Source organism: Poecile atricapillus, chromosome 3 (genome assembly GCF_030490865.1).
Source record: "Poecile atricapillus isolate bPoeAtr1 chromosome 3, bPoeAtr1.hap1, whole genome shotgun sequence".
Taxonomy (NCBI): domain Eukaryota; kingdom Metazoa; phylum Chordata; class Aves; order Passeriformes; family Paridae; genus Poecile; species Poecile atricapillus.
This window is the reverse complement of record NC_081251.1, coordinates 32,860,301-32,878,624: the sequence shown is the minus strand read 5'-3', so window position 1 is coordinate 32,878,624 and position 18,324 is coordinate 32,860,301. Positions and strand designations below refer to the sequence as shown.

Below are 18,324 nucleotides of genomic sequence, written 5' to 3'. Positions count from 1 at the left end.
TCCCCTTGCTGAACTTCATGAGATGTTTCTCAGCTTAGTTCTTCAGCCGGTCAGAGTGTCTGAAATGAGTAGCTCAGTGATGAGCTCTGTGTGTCTGGTCTTGTTTGTATGAGGATTTTTGGGAAGGACTCAGAATATGTCATCGCTGTTTACATTTGTGGTACCTTGTGTTTTGATTACCTGAAATCTGTAGTCTAGCACAGAGGCTGGAATGGTACTGTATGTTTATACAAGGTCTTGCAGCCTTCAAAATTCATATTGCAAATGTTGGAAAGTCTACGTTACATGATACAGATAAATACTGTTATACTCTCCTCCTAGATAAAAACATGACATGCAAAGACCTCAAGATCTGATTTTAACACTCAAATGAAGATTCCTTGGAGGTGTCAGGAAGCAGAAATATTGAAGGAGTTGAATCTCTATCTTTTTTCCCCTTCATTACTCTGCTCGGTGTGTGCTTCATGTCCTGTCATTAGAGAGCTTCTTCTACAAATTTCCTTTCTCATCATTAATATCACATCTGCCTTAAGAGGTGTCAGTGACTTCTGCCTGCTTCATGAGTTCTGGAGTCTTCTGCCTTTGAATCTGGTTTTCTCTCCATATTTGCTGAACACTTAAAGCTTCAAATGAAACAGATTGAACCTCTTAGGTATTCATTACCTCTGGAGATGACACTTCATGTTTCTCAGCAGGAGCAACCAGAAGCAGAGACTCCTAAAACTTTGAGTGCAACTGACTTTGATCAAAGTTACATGACAAGATGAAGAAGTCTTGTAACAGAATCCAAAAATATCATTGCCTAGTCACTTAAGATAAATCAATTTGAGAGCTTGCATGAATAAATTCTGGGCACTGCTGGCCTTAAGAAACAAAATTCAAAAAGGAAAATGAGTACAGAGAAAATTATAAATGTATATTCCTCAGAAATAAATTCTTTCATTAAACAGAGTTAAATGCGTTTGTAAGTAGTCTGTCACACTTGTAGTTACTTTTTTTTTTTTTTTTTTTGTTTAGACAAGATGTTTGTAGAGGAATTACTTAAATATGTAACAGTATCAATCGACGTACTCTAAGTATTGAATCGTGCTTATCAAGTAATCATTAATAAAGCTTTTAAAGAACTCTTGGATAATGTAATGAAGCCAAATTGTGTACTCTCAATTTTTTTTTTCCATGTTCAAGATAATTCTGATTCAACCATTGATTAAAAGTGATTTGCCTTTTTATGAGACAGCCCATAGCAAACAAAATCTGTTGCAGTATTTATGCTCCATATTAGATAATATTGCAATGAATATAGATATGCAATGAAATCTCATAGGTATTACACACTTTAAAATTCTGTGCTGTGTGATTTTTAAATTTTGAGGAACACAGTGTGTCTTGTAGAAATATTACATAAAGGTACCATATTTAAGAGCTTAATTGGCTGAATCCCAGAACATCTTTCTAAGGCCAGATACAAAATTACCTGAAATGCAAACTAATCTATGGAAAAAGACCTTTCTGTGAAACAAGGTCAAATGTGACTGAGTGGTTAGTATGCACTATAAGAACATCATACACCAGGGATTGTTTAATTACTATAGCCACATTTTTGCTTTGCACTCTTTAAAGACATATTGCAAAGCTCAAGTTTAAGTGTATTGAGAGTCTGTCACTCAGAATTTGAATATAGAGCCAAATCTACAGATAATAAGCTTTTCCTGACTTACATTTTGAGTAGGAGGCATCTTTTGAATATGATGGATTAACCCGTTGTTTTAGAGTTGGAAAAGCTAATTTAATTGTGGATATCATTCTTCTAACTTATCATTGAATTAAGAAATTGAAAACTTAACCACAGACTGAAGAAATAGAGACATGCTAAATTGTGTGTGGGATTTATTTTTTTCCTTTGGAAACAGATGGTTTTATGTTTGGATCTATTTCTGTATGGTAGCAGTGAAGTGCTACATTGCTTATGACTTTTAGCAGTGGATCTGGATTTGTTTAGTGAGGTAAGACTTTTAAGGTTTGGAGTGTATGTGATGAGGAAATCTCTGTTACAGCTGCTGCCAAATGCTGTTTTTGTGAAAGGACAATTTGCAGTAGCGATGTTGACTGATGTCTTTCTGTTGTCATGTGTCTCAGCTCCTGACTTAGTGTGCTGCAAAACATTTAATGAGCAGAGGCTCTGTGCCATATATATGTATACTTGGTTATTCCTTGCCATGTTTTTTTGCAAAATCAGTCTATCACTCACTTCTTACATGGCACTGACATGCCCTATTTGTAGGGCAAATAAATATCCCCCGTAAGCCTGTTTTGTTACCTTTTCAGAATCATATGAAACTCAAAATTGAGAAGGTAAGATCCAAACAAATGGAAAATACTGCTTCAAAATTTAAAATTTTTTTGTCGGAATTCTAAATTACTGAATTCTAAATAACAAACACCAGGGAGCTGTAAACTTTTCCTTGAGTATCTTTTATCTTTTAAGAAGAAACATGGAAGAAAATTAGACCAATGCTAGTAGTTCTGTCCCTGTTGGTGTTTTATTTTCAAGATCAACATTAACTGGATAAGATGGAGCCAATGTAGAACTTAGATAATTTCTGTAAAATCTCCTGTATTAAGGAAATGTGTTTCCTCAGAGGGCTTTTTTCACCTCATGGACTAATAAGAAAAACACATTTGCCAAGGATTGAGAGGAACATCCTAGGGCTCACAGGAGTTGAGGCTGGGGAGAAGGTTTTTCCCTTTGCAACATACAGAGGTTTACAGAGAAAGGGAAATGCCTGCAGTCCTCTCACTTTGTCTCTGCCTCCAGAATTTCCAAGGGCTGTAAATGATTACTGTAGCTCAGGATGTCAGTCAGTGTGTCTCTGCTCTGGATGTCACTTGCTGGAAGATACGCTCTAGAATTTGCAGAATAGAGGAAGTATCTGGAAAATTTTCCAGTATTACTGGAAAATATGAACAGATTCATCACATTTTTACTTTACTTTAAACAGTCTTCCTCCTAAGTAGTAGTTTGACAAGATAATTTGTTTTGGACGTAACTCTATGCAAAGCTACTGTCTCAGGCTGAGTGCAGATGTAATTTGACTTTTTTTCTTGTTTTAAATTTGTCTTATAAAAACAAGTAGAGATTTCTTTACTCTGCTTTTCAAAGTGAACTTTAACATACCATGTGAGCAGTTTTCTTGTCCTATGATTGTAGTTAGCTGTTGGTGTTGATTTAATCTACCGATTGAAAGCCCACAGTACAAAAAAGAAATAATTACATCATTCTTGTTCATTTCTGCAAAACTGTAAAGGACTTAATACAATTGCTTCTAAAATCAGTTAAGAGACTTGTTGTCTTCAGTCATGACTGAATGAAGCCCTAAATCATGGAACATACTGATATTTATACTGCTGTCAGAGGGAAAGTTAGGTTTGAGACTAGTAGAACTAAGATTTAAATGTTTTGTCTCTGGTAGACATCACTGAAATGTCTTATGTTCTGTGCTCAGCAGCAGCTAAAGTTGTGAAAAGTCACAGTCTCTGTTCAAGGGTATGAACACTACAGAAAGACTAAGTGGCTCCTTGGAGTCGTCTTCAGCATTGCATTTGTAGGAATTATTCTCTGTAAGTGATAAAAATTTGCTAAAAATTTGTGTGCAATATTTAAAAAAAATATATAATTATAATAATAATAAAAATAATATTTTAAAATAGATTATAAATAAAATCATAACTTGAAGACAGTCTTACAGAACGTAGTAATTAAAATGTAATTTTAAGATACTGGCTTATAGTAAACTCTTTTATAGTAAATTAAAACTTACATGCCTAATAATTTTAATACAATTTATTTAAAATGTTATCTTAGCTGTTGTAAGTTTTAAAGAAAAGAACATATATTTTCTCCAGTCTATAAATTTATATTTTCTTAGAAGCTCATGATAACTGTGAATAAACAGACATGTATGCTTCTCATATAAAAGCGCTGCTAAACATCTGGGTATTAATTTTCCACAAATACTCCTTTTTAGCAAGGCAATACATCTTGGTAATTTCACCACCGAGAACCTGACAGTTACAGCAATTATATGTTCAGCAGGAACACATTAAAGAAGCTTTGTGGAGGCAGCCATACAATTGGGGAGAATTATGCAATGTTGGATTTTAAGAGCAAAATTCCTGTGTTCTGACCTTGGTAAAAGGTCACACAGCTTTCAAAAGTTTAGAAGTAAATTTACCAAACCTTTTGAGGACTCTGCTGTCTTGATGGAAAGATTTCATGTTATGGAGTGCCTCTTGATTTTCTTGGGCAGATCTTTATTGATTAATTATTCTGATTGATAAAAGAGGATAAAATTATACACCACCTGTATAAACAGAAAATGCAGGCTAGAAGAGGTTGGGAATTAACAAATCTATTCTTTTCCAAGCAGCCCTTGGCAGATTTTAGGCTACCCACTTCTAAAAAGAACCTCTGATATTACAGATTTTTTTCCACATCTTTATCTGTCCTCACCATCTCATGTTTGCACACGTCTTTTTGATTCAAGGAATGCACTGATTCAGCACAATTATAATCGGCATTAAGGAAGAGACACTGTAGTTCACAGTCTCCCTCTGCACAAGCAGAGGTCCTTAATATCAAGCAAAATTCCTTCTGCACCATTTCTGTGACTTCCCTCTCTCACAACCAGTTGCAGAGACCTTGGTCCCAGCTTTGAAATGCAAAGGGAAGGAGTTTTTATAGATTTCTTTCTGGCACTCACTTCCTAGGCCCTGTTCTTTGCTGATAGATATAGTCTGATTTGCCAACAAGCCTTAAAGTTTGAATGGTCTGGGCCCAGAGCTGTTTTTTCCCCAGGTCAGCTTTTATCAGTCCTATTTGCGGAATTTGTCTGCTCATTCACAAGCCTTTTAATGTAATGCAAATGACAGAATAGAAAATAGGTAACTTTTAAAAATCAATACTTAGATTTGTTTATTCAAGCTTGAATTAGGAAATACTTTTTAAAAAAAATTAAGAATCGTTCTTTCCTTATATATTATTTAATGAACTATACTGAGCCTATCCCACTGTCACATTACCGTATCACAGAGAAAAAACAGCTTCTTTTTCTGCAGGGAAAGTTAGTTTCATGTCTCGAAGCACAAGATTGATTATGGGATGCAACAAATGTTGACTTTAATTAAATTACCCAGGTACTACCCCAAATTTTGAATCTCCTGAATTGAAGAAATCCATATTTTGACTGCACACAGACTGAAGATTTCCTTTCCTTAGTCTTAGTCCAAGGTATCAATTCAGAAGAGATCTTGCTATTTCACAGTTGGTGGAGGAAGAGGTAAAGAGCTAATGGCTTTAAATCTAGGCCAGTCATTGGGTGATCTTCACCTTTTCTGAAAGAAAAAAACAAAACAGTACATGGCCTCACATCTTTTAAATATTTGCAATAAGATGTAACTTTGGTTTTTTATGGATCTTCATAATGACTTTAAGATTACTGTTAATTATGCCTATTGATCTGAAATAATTAATAAACAATAAACCTGCAGAGTTGCACGTGACAGATACTTCTTTCAAATATACACATCCAAAGATCAAGCTGTAGATGATGAAAGAAACAGATGTGAGAATTGCTTTGGGAAGTGTGACAATTCAGAAATTAGTTGAAATATGGTGTGCAGGAGTTTGGGTGCAATGTGGAAGCAGAGATAGGAAGCTCAGACCGACCAGGGCAACTGGCAGCAAAAGGCTGCATTTGCTTTTATGTACTCAGGTAGATGAAAGTTAGAAAGAGAATGGGTAGTGACACAGTGACAGCCTTAAAAGAGTAAATAGAATGGTGTTATGAATGTCTTCCTAACTTTTGGGCCAACACTTTTTTTCCCCACACATTACAAGTTACTGGAAAAGGCAACAAAAATTCTTTCTCTGTTTTTGGCAAACGTTCATTAGTTACCCCTCAGATTCTCTTTGGTGAGAGTTCAAATTCTCACTTTTGAAGACTCTGAATTTTGTCTGTGTCCTCTGGGTTTTGCTTCCCTCCATTTCCCTGCTCTCTCTACTCAATCCAACTGACATGTTTTTCATCTTCTTCTCTACCTTTTACAGATTTCACTCACTGTTCTGGAGTTCCCTCAAGGACTAAATTCACTGTGTTACCACCCTCTTATTTATGTCCTTCCTCAGAAAATGTTTCCCTGGAAACCCTAACCCTGTTTTCTCAGAAAAGTTAATGCATGCCATTTGTCTCTATATTTACTCTTCCTCTTTAATAAGGTGTTTGATTAATTAGGTTCAGATCTGTGGAGAAAAAATAAAAGCTCCAATATTTTGAATGACCTTGAGTATGTATGACTGTAATATTTGTATTTTACAGGAGGGACCCTATTTTGCACCTGAAATGATGAATTAGAACTTTAAAAAGACAGACCACAGAGAGACATACAAACACTAAGGAAAACAGATAATTGCAAGATCAACCATATGCTTCTGTTTATACAAATCTGGCATGTTTTGGGAATTTTAAGGTTAGATTCTTTACTTTTTATCCTTGCAAGTAAGCAGAATGCAGCAACCTTTAACTTCAGATTTCACCACACTGTAGTGTACCCCAGAACAGAGGGTCATATCAGGGCCCCAGTCATGGAATCATACAATGGCCTGGGTTTGAAGGGGCCTTAAATATTGTGTAGTCCAAGCCCACTGCCACTTTCCACTAAGCCAGTTTTTTCAGGGCCCCATCCAACCTGGCCTTGAGCTCTTCTAGAGATGGAATATTTTCAAGAGACTTCTCTGTTCTGGTGCCTCACCATCCTCACAGTAAAAAATTTCTTCGTAATATCCAATGCAAACCTACTCAGTTTAAAGCCATTATCGCTTGTCCAATCTTTACAGACCCTTGTAAAAAGTTCCACTCCAGCTTTCCAACAGACCCCCATAAGAGGTCTTTCAGGAGCCTTGGCTTTTCCAGGCTGAGCAATGCAAATTATCTCAGCCTTTCTTCACAGAAGAGGTGTTCTGTCCCTCTGATTATCCCTACAGCCCTCCTCTGGTCTTTCTCCAACAGGTCAGTGTCCTTCCTATGTTGGGGAGAGCAGAGCTGGATGTGTAATCCAAAATGGAGAATATCACATAAATTCGTCCTTTTTTTGGGTAATAATTGTCTCTCAGGAAACTGAGCATGGAAGAAGGTAATTTTACTTTTAAATAGTAGGATCCTACTACATTAAATAACTCTCCTGTGTATGTATTACTGAGATACGGTAATTGCTACATTTTTAGGGAAAGCCAAATATTGAAATATTTTGCAGCTCTCATTTGACTGTACTGTCCTTGAAGGTGATCACTGAAGTGTGTTAAAAAGGAGTTATTGTATCACATACTGAAAAATAAGTACAAATGTTAGTTGTCTTGCAAAACTGTGCTATGGGATTGCAATAAGTAGGAACAGTTGAAGTCAATGCATGTAACAAAAATGGAGTTTATGTGGCATAAAATATGATTGCTCATTATAGACCATTATTTTTCCTTGTGCCTGACTCATTTTGGTATTCTGTCATTTAGTGCTGTTTAGATCAGCAACTTAAATAAATTATTTTTGTGCCAATGATCTATACCATGAATCTGTTTTCACCAACTGTAAGGCATCTCTTCCCCCTCCCCCCCCTTTTTTTTTTAACAGAAGGAAAACTACACTCCTTTCTTCATTGATTTCATAGTTTCTGAGCAGTACTGGGAACCATGGAGTCAATCAGTGAAAATGAGTCAAGCCCTGTATCTGAATAGCAATGATCTACTGAATAAATAGTTTTGAAGGGAAGACCTTTTTTATTAACCTTTCTAGTGCCATCCTCAAAGGTACTGGGGATTCTCAGTTCTCATCAACTTCAAGGACAATTCAGTGTTCAATATTTTCTTGCAGAACAGGGTGAGCAGAGATGAGGGCTAGATGATAATGTGCTGATAGGATCACAAACACTTGTGAAAGGCAGCGCTATATGTAAAAAAGCATTTTTTTTTGCCAATTTTTAGTATGGCATGGGTTGTGCAATGACAAAAAATGGCATAAGATGGCAGTAAGAGCTTGCAAGATACAGTGGTTTCACATATTCCAGTGAATCAACCTACTGCCTTGAAATAAGGATGATTGTATAACTGATGATAAATGGGGGTTTCTGGGTTCCTTTGGGACATTGTTTTCTAGCTTTCTTTTTCCATTTTTCTTCTCCTCAGAGGAAAATCTCCAGTTTATCTGGCTGTGAGAAAACGGAATAGTTTTTCACACTGCATTCCCATTTGTGTGGAAGTGCTTGAAATTCACTGCTCATATTTTTTAATCTGTGCTGTATGAAAATCACTCCAAATTTAGCATTGTATTAAAGATGGTATCATGTGCTGATAGAAACAGAGTAGGGCGAAACAACCACGTCAGTAATGCACATGCATCTTTACAGCCTTGCTAGGCAGCAATATGGACAAGGGGCTGTTAAGTTTATCCACTGCTGAACTCTAGCGAGGAGAACAGGCTACTGTGGACCCTGGCTTGTGCTGGCAGCTGTAGTCAAACCCCAGGAGAGTGGAGCTGGTGAGCCCTGTGGGCAGTTTTGTTAGGGGTTCTCATGACACCAAGGCTCTAGGGTCATCTCATAACTTTCCAGTCCAGGGCTATAATTTGGAGGTGCAAAACTACCTTCTCTTGGCTAGAGAAATGACTTTCGAATGCATAAATAAATACTGCCTGTGATACCTATATGAAAAATTGTGAGCTTTATTTCTGGAGACTGATTCCTGTAAGATTTTTCTGATTTAAGAATTACTAAGATAGAAAATGTATGGATTATTTGCAAAATTATAGGTGTGTGATTTCTCAGTGCTAATAATTTCATTAGGTCTGTGTTGAAACTTTCAGTAACAGTTTTACATTAGTATATAAAGCTTTGTTCTGCAGCCCCAGTGCATACTTTAAGTTCCTCTCAAACAGAAAGATTTACATTTTCTGAATCCTTTCCAGTGGTGATGATGATAGCATTTTTAGCTAGTGCTTTTTGTCCTTAGATCTGTAAGTGACTTAAAAGTGTACATACCTCTGATCAGAAAGGGCTTTATGTGATCAAAGTAAAATTAACATCAAGCAACAATGAGCAATACATGTCTTCTACAGTGACTGGCAAGGTATTACCTAAGCTCTGATTAACTGGGGAAAGGTAGATGTGGAAGAGACTTTTATGTTTGTCTAAGTTCATTATGACTTTTCCTCAACAAAATTATTCTTTTTCAGCATCTGTTTTAATGTAATTGCTGGGGAGTTATGTGGTTATGCTTGATGTTTATCTGATAGCTAAGCCAGAGGTTAAAGCAAAAAACTGACATTTAGAAAGTTGATGTGGATTTGTTGTGCTCCCTGAAGGCCTTGGTCTGTAAGCCAGGAGATGGATTACAGGAATGAATATTTTCATCTTTCACCACAGTTCACATGTACCCAATCACTTCCAATGAAGATTTCAGCATTTGAGGAAATAAAAAGCAAAACTCAATTGATTTTATTCAGCATTCTTTTTTAATAATGATGTTCCAGGAAGGTCAAGTGGACATTCTGTTATATGTCTTTTCAGGACAGTGTTTGATTACATGTGGCATAGGAGATTCTCTGCACTGCAGAACTGGGTGCACCATTTAAAACCTTTGTGTTCATTAAAAGAGAACTAGTAGGATAAATGAAGTACAGCTTGAAGTTAAAATCATCCATTTACTCCAAATTTGTAAGAAAGACAGAGTAGTTTTAGAAGTAATGTAGTTCTTTCTTTCTTTTTGTTAATAATTTTGTTTGGTGTTAAAATCCTCCTTCATTATAATGATTATAATAATTATAATTATAATTATAATAAATTCAAAATAATGAAATTACAGTAATGGTACCTTTTACGGCATCTTTAGCCAGTTAATTCTAATAAGAATTAATGATAAAGTCCCTTAGTTTTGACTCAATTGTGTAAAAAACATTGAAGTTTGGGCTACTGAAGTTCACATTTTTGTGTTTAACTCACATGGATTCATAGGAGCCATTTGCATTGGTAAACATACCTGAACTAAAAGTGTGAATTGTTTTCCTTCAATATGCATAGAAATGATTTTAAATTGTGAATAGGTTTTTCTTCACAAAATTGCTGTTATTGTTAACATGGTAGATTTTTGAAAATTCAAGTGCAATGCTGCTTCTTATTCTTACCCTTTTGAATCCGCAGAATTGGAAGCTCTCAGGTAGGCTTCCATGGCTTTTTAGGATTTAATTGCTTACCCATCTTTACCCAATAACAAAGATGTTTCCATATTTCAGGTTTGTATTTTGATAAGAACTGTCTTCCAGTTAGAATTCTGTTAATATATGGAAATCAGAAAGTTATCTGTATGACAACGTTTTATCATATGTGAGGAGAGAATGGATGCTCTCAAGTCAAGATATTTCTTTTTTTTTTGTAATTTTTGTCTTTCAATACATTACCATGATTGACAGCTTCTTTCTGCTAATGACATGTTTTCAAGATCATTTTAGCCTCTCACTTCTCTTCCCCATAATTTTGAATGATACAAGATATTTTGAAGCACAACACAAACTATTTCTGATTTCAGTAAGAAATCCTTGCCATTGCTCTTGCAGTGGAAAATTTGAGTTTTCATACATTGTCACTGAATGCAGCCTCAGGATGATTGCTTTTTTTGTGTACTGCTGTATGATACTGGAAATAGCTGACTGTGGTGAACTGGTCCTCTTGTCAGAAGAGGGCAAAAAATCACCAAATTAGTCATGTGATTTCACCTCAGTGACAAACATGAACACCTGTTAACAGCAACATTTTAATGTATTACCCAAATCTATTAACTTCTGATGAATTCCAGAATAGAAGAAATTCTAGAATTCAGGTTGAAAGTTCATTTTTCATCAGACTATTGCAGAAAAACTCTTGCAATACAGGATTCTGAGTGAGTCTTGCACATTTCTTTGGCCTTTCTACTGGCCAGAAGTGAATGACAACCATATGGAGCAATTTTGATGCAGTTTATCAGGTTATGCATGGCAGCACAAGATATGAAGTCAAAAACTGCTAGAAAACTGCTGAAATGGGATAAGCAATACATTGGCCCTGTCTTAAAGATTCAAGGGAGAACTTTTCCTGCAATGACTGCACTAAAACGTTTTGCTGTTCTGTCATAATCTTGATAAGTGCCTTTGCCCTCATATTGATTTTCCCTTAAGGTCTGATCCAAAGATCGTTCACAGAAAAGAGGATCTTCCAGTGGGCTTTGGCTCATGTCAGTGAGTGAGGTCAGGTCAGGCATCACAAAGCTTGGCAAGAAAGGGAACCAGGTCACAAAGACCACAAAGGCATAGAAAATCCACAAGTGACATTTCAGAGTGGAGTGAAAAATGACACTAAGTCAGAATTCATCTTGACAAAGTCAGACGTCGAAAAGTTACTTGTCATATTTTCTTCATAGCCATAGGATAAGAAAGAAATGAGCTAGTGATTCATCGAACCTGTCTTAGATATCTACTTTAGGTTGAGATGAATTGCCTCCTAGAGATGCCTCTTTCTCTCCTTCAGCTATAAAGGAGCCCGGAGGACTAGCTGACATTTAGGGAGCTGACTTTTAGGTAATAAAGTTAGAAAATTCCTGTCAAAGGAATCTGTGAAAGTATCTCTTTTTCTCTCTCCTTTGCTTCCTCCTAGCTATTAAGACAGTATTACAGGTAGGCCTTCTGGCTTGAAAAGGCACCCTCCTGAACCTCTGGTATGTCTGGAGACTATGCTTTCCTCTACAAAAATCTCAGCTAGGAAACAGACATCTTATAATTTGACCTGAAGTAAGTTTTCCTTTCTCTGAAAATCAGGATTTTTCCAGTTCAAGAGTAATAATTACAATTGAATAAACTTCTTAGATTACTTAAAGTGAGAGTAGAGCTCAAGATTCAACTGCACTTCTGTTTTCTTCCTAAACAGTATAAATATCCCCTATTATTAATTCCATCTCTTCTAACAAGAGATTAAATACATTAGCATGAATTTAAATAAGGTTTTCCTATATCCCAGCTGCTGCTCTAACTACTACACTAGAGGCAGGGTCCAGGTAATACATTCTTGTTGAAATCAAAGACTCAGTCAGTTGACTTTGTATTTAATGTATGTCTTTACAAATCTGGACCAACATTTATCTGGATTACATGCAGAAATAATTTTGTTTCTTTCCTCATATTGTTATATAGAACAGAGTATAGCTGTGTCCTTCACAGAGAAAGAAAGCACTTCAAAACAAAGTGTATCTCGTGTTTAATGCTGTAGAGGAGAAAAACTGACACTTAATTTCTTCAGACCATTTGTTTACTGGGTTGGGCTGAGTTCACTTTTTTCACATTTTGAAAGGACGTGTTTTACAAGTAGCTTGATTCTTAAAGGTATTTGGGTTCAAAAAATATGTGTTGCTCCACAGCAGGTTTTTTTACCTCATATTGCTTTTTAAGGACTAAAATATTTGGTAATTCATAGTCAATGACATTTAAGCATCTAAATTTAATTAAAAATTTATTTAGGCTATTAAGGGAGTTGAATTTTATATTCTTTTTGAAAATTTAGATTTATATATTTGGTCAATTTATGATTTTGTACTCAGTTTTAAAAGAAAGTTTTATGATTAAAAATACTGTTTTTTTAAGTGGACCATAATTCTTCATTCAGGTGTTACATATTGGTTCATTGCCAACAAATATCTTCAGGAAATTGTTAGTGCAAATGGAGGAATTTCTTATAAGACACTCATGAGCTGCTTTGGAAATGATCGTCACTTGAGATATAGACTTTGGTTTCTCTACTTTCTTCCCATTTCTTTTTAACCACTGAAAGAGAGAGAACAAAGTGTTTGTTAGAGCAAGGCAAGAAAAGAGAAAAAATAACTGCAATTAAAATGGATCTGCTCATGAAGTACAGTGAACAATGTGGTGGGACCATATGTATTTTGAAATTGACAATTGCTAAAACATATATGGACCCAGATTCTCCAGAATCAGATATGTAATTTAAAGTCACTGTTTTTGTAGCAATCCTACCTATGTTATCTATTAAGAAAAGGTTGGCTCTGGAACAAATAGAAATACTACTTTTATTTTTAGTTACATGTTCATTGTTTGATTCTGAACCGATGGATACACCAAAAAATAGAATAAGACATTTAGTATGATTGTGAAGACATGCTTCTTCCTGAAGTTAATATGAGCTGTCTTCGAAATATGGAAGCAAAATATATAAAATTTAAAACAGAAGTGTATTTTAAAATATTTTAGAATATTATTATAATTAATTAAAATAATTATTAGTAAAAACATTTGCCAAACATGAAATTAAGTTAGTTTCTTCTCAGTGCAATTCACTTCTGGGTTAGCCAGAATTTTAAGCATTTCTGGGAAAGCCTCTGTGTTAAAATCTATGAAGGTAAGTTTTGCTTTATCCGTTTCATTGTCTTAAGAAAATGCCTAGATTTCTGGTCTTCAGAAATATTTTGATCGGTGCTCATAAAAAGAGTCTTTTAATATCCTTTCTGAATCCCTGCATTAATTCCTCCAAAGCTTCAGGATTAGTCTGGCTAATAAACTCAGCTCTGAATAAACTTAACATTGCACTTCATTGCTTATAAACCTGTCTGTCGACAACAATGAATCAGCCAAAAGCAGGAAGGCCAGAGGAATATTAAAATCCTTTCTCATATTTTATCAAGAAGAAACAATATTTTGCTTTCTCTCTGAAGTTGGTTTTGAGGCTAAGTCTTGAAAAAGTGCTAACAATTCTCCCTGGCAATCACACTCTTCCCTGTAATCCATGGTTTCTGAAAGAGAGAAATACAGAGCAAAGAAGACCATAATTTACAAAATTAACTCTGAAAATTACATACATATTTTCCTCCTTGGGTTTGATCTGGAAGCTAGAAATATTCTTGTGTAAAAGAGTTATGGCCATTCCTGTGTTGATTTGCCTCACTTTACCTTTGGTAAAGCTGGAGCATATAGTCCATGCCATGTTCAGTGAGAAAATTTAAAGAGTTTTTGCAGACTGTGGTTGTCTCTCTCTTGCTGGATTTGGATGACAAATACAAACATTTGATTTAAACATAAACCTGGCACATATCTCCTGCACAGAGAAAAATGCAGTTAAATAGTTTATTAATAATGTGAACACAGAAAGTAAAACTGATTCCAGATGGCTTTGTAAACTTCAGTAGCTCAGGGAACATTAGATAAATTGTTCTGTTCATTAGTCTCAGTAGATGAACTAAGCTATTAAACAGGAATTCATAAAAAAACCCTATTATACATATAATTTTGATCTATTCAGAATTTTAGGCTCTCATGCTGAGCCATTATTTTAATGCAAGTGCAATGTTCTGATGAGGGGGATAGAAGACTGACTCTGCTAGCTTGGTTTTGGATTTCATACTGGTACAAATAACCCTGGTTCATAAGAGATAACAATTTAGAGTACAAGTCACAAAACAAGGTATCTGAATATTAAAGTTATAAACTCCATGAACCACAAATTTTGTTAGTGTTTGTAAAAGCTGGGAGTGAGTATGGCAGATATAATTTGCACGAGCAAACATTGTTTGCTCTCCCAAATATTGAATGGGGCTTCATGTACTTTTGTTGTCTTTAGTCATATGTTTGATATAATTCCAGCAGTAGCTTCCCAGCTGGAAGGTTTTGGCATAAATGACCGCTTCACTTCCTGAAGGTGAAAGAAGCTGTTTTCCCTTCTGTGTTCCCTTCTAGGAGCACATTCAGGACTTTGAAATGCAATTTTCATCTTTTGAATGCATAATAAGAAAAGTGTCCCTTTGTCTTTGGTGATATATATTTTACCTTTAGACTGCAGGCTGAGGAGTGCTCCTCTGTGGGCATTTCTTGATACCAATGTAGCTGCTAAATTTCAGCTATTCCTTTGCTGTGCCCTGGTTTAATTAAAGTAGTGTTATATCAAGTTTCCAGGAGCAAGAGAAAGTTCAAACAAGGAGAACTTGGTAAGGGACTGTCATTTAGATCAAGCGATCCTGGATGATTCTGTCCTTGCTCAACAAAGAGGTACCTCCAGGAAGATTTCCCCTGATGTGTACATTTTTTTAGGATCGCTTATTTTCTGCTATTGGGTGAGTTTGTGGTGGGCTGCAAGCTTGGTCTGGGATGGCATTGTTTTCCCTCTCCTTATGACTCTACTTCTCATAACACTTAAGGTCTGTGCACAGGGCACAAAGCCATTTTGTGCCAGATAGCCCAGGTGAAGGGCTGCAGTTTCCTGGACAGAATGGCTAAGATGATGTGGGAGCTATCCTTGCTGAGGAGCAGCATATCTAGGCTATGGTAATGCTAATATGATCTCACTGCTCCCAGTGACCAGGCTAGGTTGATAATTGGGTAACATGTCCATCTTAATTTGTATGCTTATTCTTTTGCTTTTTAGAATGGCTGAAGGAAATTCCTGTTTGAAAATCCAAGCATCAGTAAGTTGTCAACACAATAATGCATTTAAATAAATGTTCTGTCTTAAGTATGAAAGTCAATCCATTGAAAGCGTGGTTGCTATGGCTTCTTTCATGGATTTTGCACTTACTGTCTGTAAAACACAGTACCTATCTGTGGTCTCCACACAAGGTGTCTCCAGACTCCCAGGGAAGTGATATTCAGCAGTTCATGAACAGGCTGGGCACCCAAATCCTGTATCATGTTTTACAATGAACCCAGTGTTAAATACCTGTCCTGGAAATATAATTCTTGAGCTCATGCTATGTACTTAATTTTGTTCTGAATTTAATAGGGACCCTTGGGTATGTAGGATTGGTATTAGCAATAGACAGCCCACAGAGAGACATTGAAACAACCTGTGGAAATTGAACTGTCTCACCACCCTCTTGATGCTGGGGTAGGAGTGGGATTTGTGTCCTAGAACTATTAATGAGTTGGATAAGAAACATATGTGCTTGTTGGGGAGGAATAGAGGTGCTTTTCCTTTTTGTCAAAATTCAGCTCTCAGCCAGGCAAAATGGAAAGCTCCCTTCTGCTGGGCCAGTAACCACTCTAAGAAAATGCTCTCTGCAGTTGTCCCATGTCAGACAGACCACTGGATATCCAGGAGTGTAAGCTTCCAGGGACGCAGGAAAAAGGGACCTGACGCAGTTTGGGTAATAGTAAGAGCCACAGTTTGGCAGAAAGGTGTCACTTCTATCACTACTCTTGCATTTTATCTCATTGCTTTCTAGTTATAGGTGCATAAATACTGTTGGAATAGAGATTATTACCTAGGACTCTTGGACTCTTGACTCTGTTCTGGTTTAACCCCAGGCATCAACCACACAAGTGCTCTCTCACTCCCCCATGCACTCCTGGTGTGTTGGGGAAGAGAATCAGCAAAACAGGTAAAACCCATGGGTTGAGATAAGAACAGTTTAAGACTTCAAATGCAGTAAAATATAATAAGATGACTAATAATAAGCATAACAACAACAACAACAACAATTATTTATGGAAAAGGAGAAAGAGATATAAATAAAACCCAATAGAAAAAAGTGATGCCCAACACAATCGCTCTCCACCCATGACTGCTGCCCACCCCATTCCCAAGCACTGACTTCCCCCTCCTGGCCAATTCTCTCCAGTTTAGATTCTGAGCATGATATTCTGTGGTATGGAATATCCCCTTGGACAGTTCAGATCAGCTGTCCTGGCCTTGCTGCCTCTTGGCTTCTTGTGCACCTGCTCACTGACACAGCATGGGAAGTGAAAAGACACAATCATAGAATGGATGGGTTGAAAGGGACCTTAAAGATCGTCTTGTTCCAGCTCCCCTGCCATGGGCAGGAACACCTTTCACTAGACCAGGTTGCTTAAAGCCCCATTTAAACTGGCCTTGTTATTTTTTTTTTTTTTAACCCGAGAGATTATTATTGCAGAAGATAAAACAAAAAATGAACTGAAATGGAAACATTTTGTTTCATTACTCAAACACAAAATTGTTGGGCTATCAGGGAAGTTACAAAAACATATTATTTCAAAATAAACTTAGAAAGTCCTAAGCATTTAAAAGTTCTAGCAGAGGTGGCTTAAGAGGATTTTTTTCCATTGCAATCTTTTTTGTTTCAGTTTTTTTCAATTTTTCAGCTGCTGTTTGGTGTAAATAACTTTTTTCATGTATTCTGGTTTGTGAGTGCAGAAACTGCTGATGTGATATTATGTCCAGAGACACTGGCAGTCTATCCAGATAAAATACTGCTGGACTGTGAGGCAGAAGTTGCTACTGCTGCATTAAATGTTCTAAAGGCTGTAAGCACAGTGGTGCTTGAGGAGTTCACAGCAGAAGAATTGCTAGGCAAGGATGTAGCCTCAAAAGCAGGAGGATTACAACCAGCAGAAGTGCTCTCAAAAAGATCAGTTTCCAGATGATGATGCACTGGTAAGACTGGAAATCACTGTAAAGAAGAAACTGGTAGCACTGTTACTATTGCTCTTCATTAGAAAGCTTGGCAGTCCAAAGCTTGATGTTTGCAGTCCTCCAGATCCAAAAGAAGGCAAGGGTTGAGTGATTGTGTTTTTTAGTTCAGATGGCACAGTTTCTTTTGTCAATGCAGTTAAAGCTTTCAACTGAGGCAGCTGATTTTTCCATTGTCCATTCTGCTGGACAGAATTTATGTAGAGTTCTGAATGTTACTGTTTGCTCTGCAGTCATAATGCTCCAGATGGAACTTCTCTGGCAAGAAATCTGAGAAGCCTGAGACATTCAGCTTTTCTTTCAATGGCGAGTAAGATGAAACTATCCATTGTCGTGAAGATTCCCAAATTTCCATGTCTTTCACTACACAGTTAAGAAGTCTCTTCATCTTTATAGCCATCAGCAATATTTTGACTTTGTTCGTAATATTTGTTCATAAATGCAGAAAATCTGTTCTGCAAAAAGTCCTTGACCTAGGGGAAGAACTAGTTAGCAACAACCAAAACATCAGTGTGTTATCAATATTATTCTCATACTAAATCCCAAACCACAGCACTAAATAAACTACAAAGAAAATGAACTCTATCACAGCCATAACCAGGACACTCTCAGAGAAGTGTTACTTTACCCAAGTTCTCTGGGATTTATGTCACAGTGTCATCATTCCTGACATAAAAATAGTAACTGAAGAACAATGATTCAACTAGGGGGTAAGATCCAATTCTTTTAATGTTAATTGCTTTGGAGTTAATTGTTGAGTAAGAAAGTGATCTAGGCTTTTAATTACTGGACAGAAACAAATTGACTCAG

The 18,324-nt window shown here is 36.4% G+C and overlaps 1 pseudogene; it reads right to left on the bottom strand.

The window, feature by feature from the left end:
- Positions 1-17,058: 17,058 nt before the first annotated feature.
- LOC131577652 (nucleoporin NUP42-like) lies at positions 17,059-17,951 on the bottom strand (annotated as a pseudogene).
- Positions 17,952-18,324: the final 373 nt, after the last annotated feature.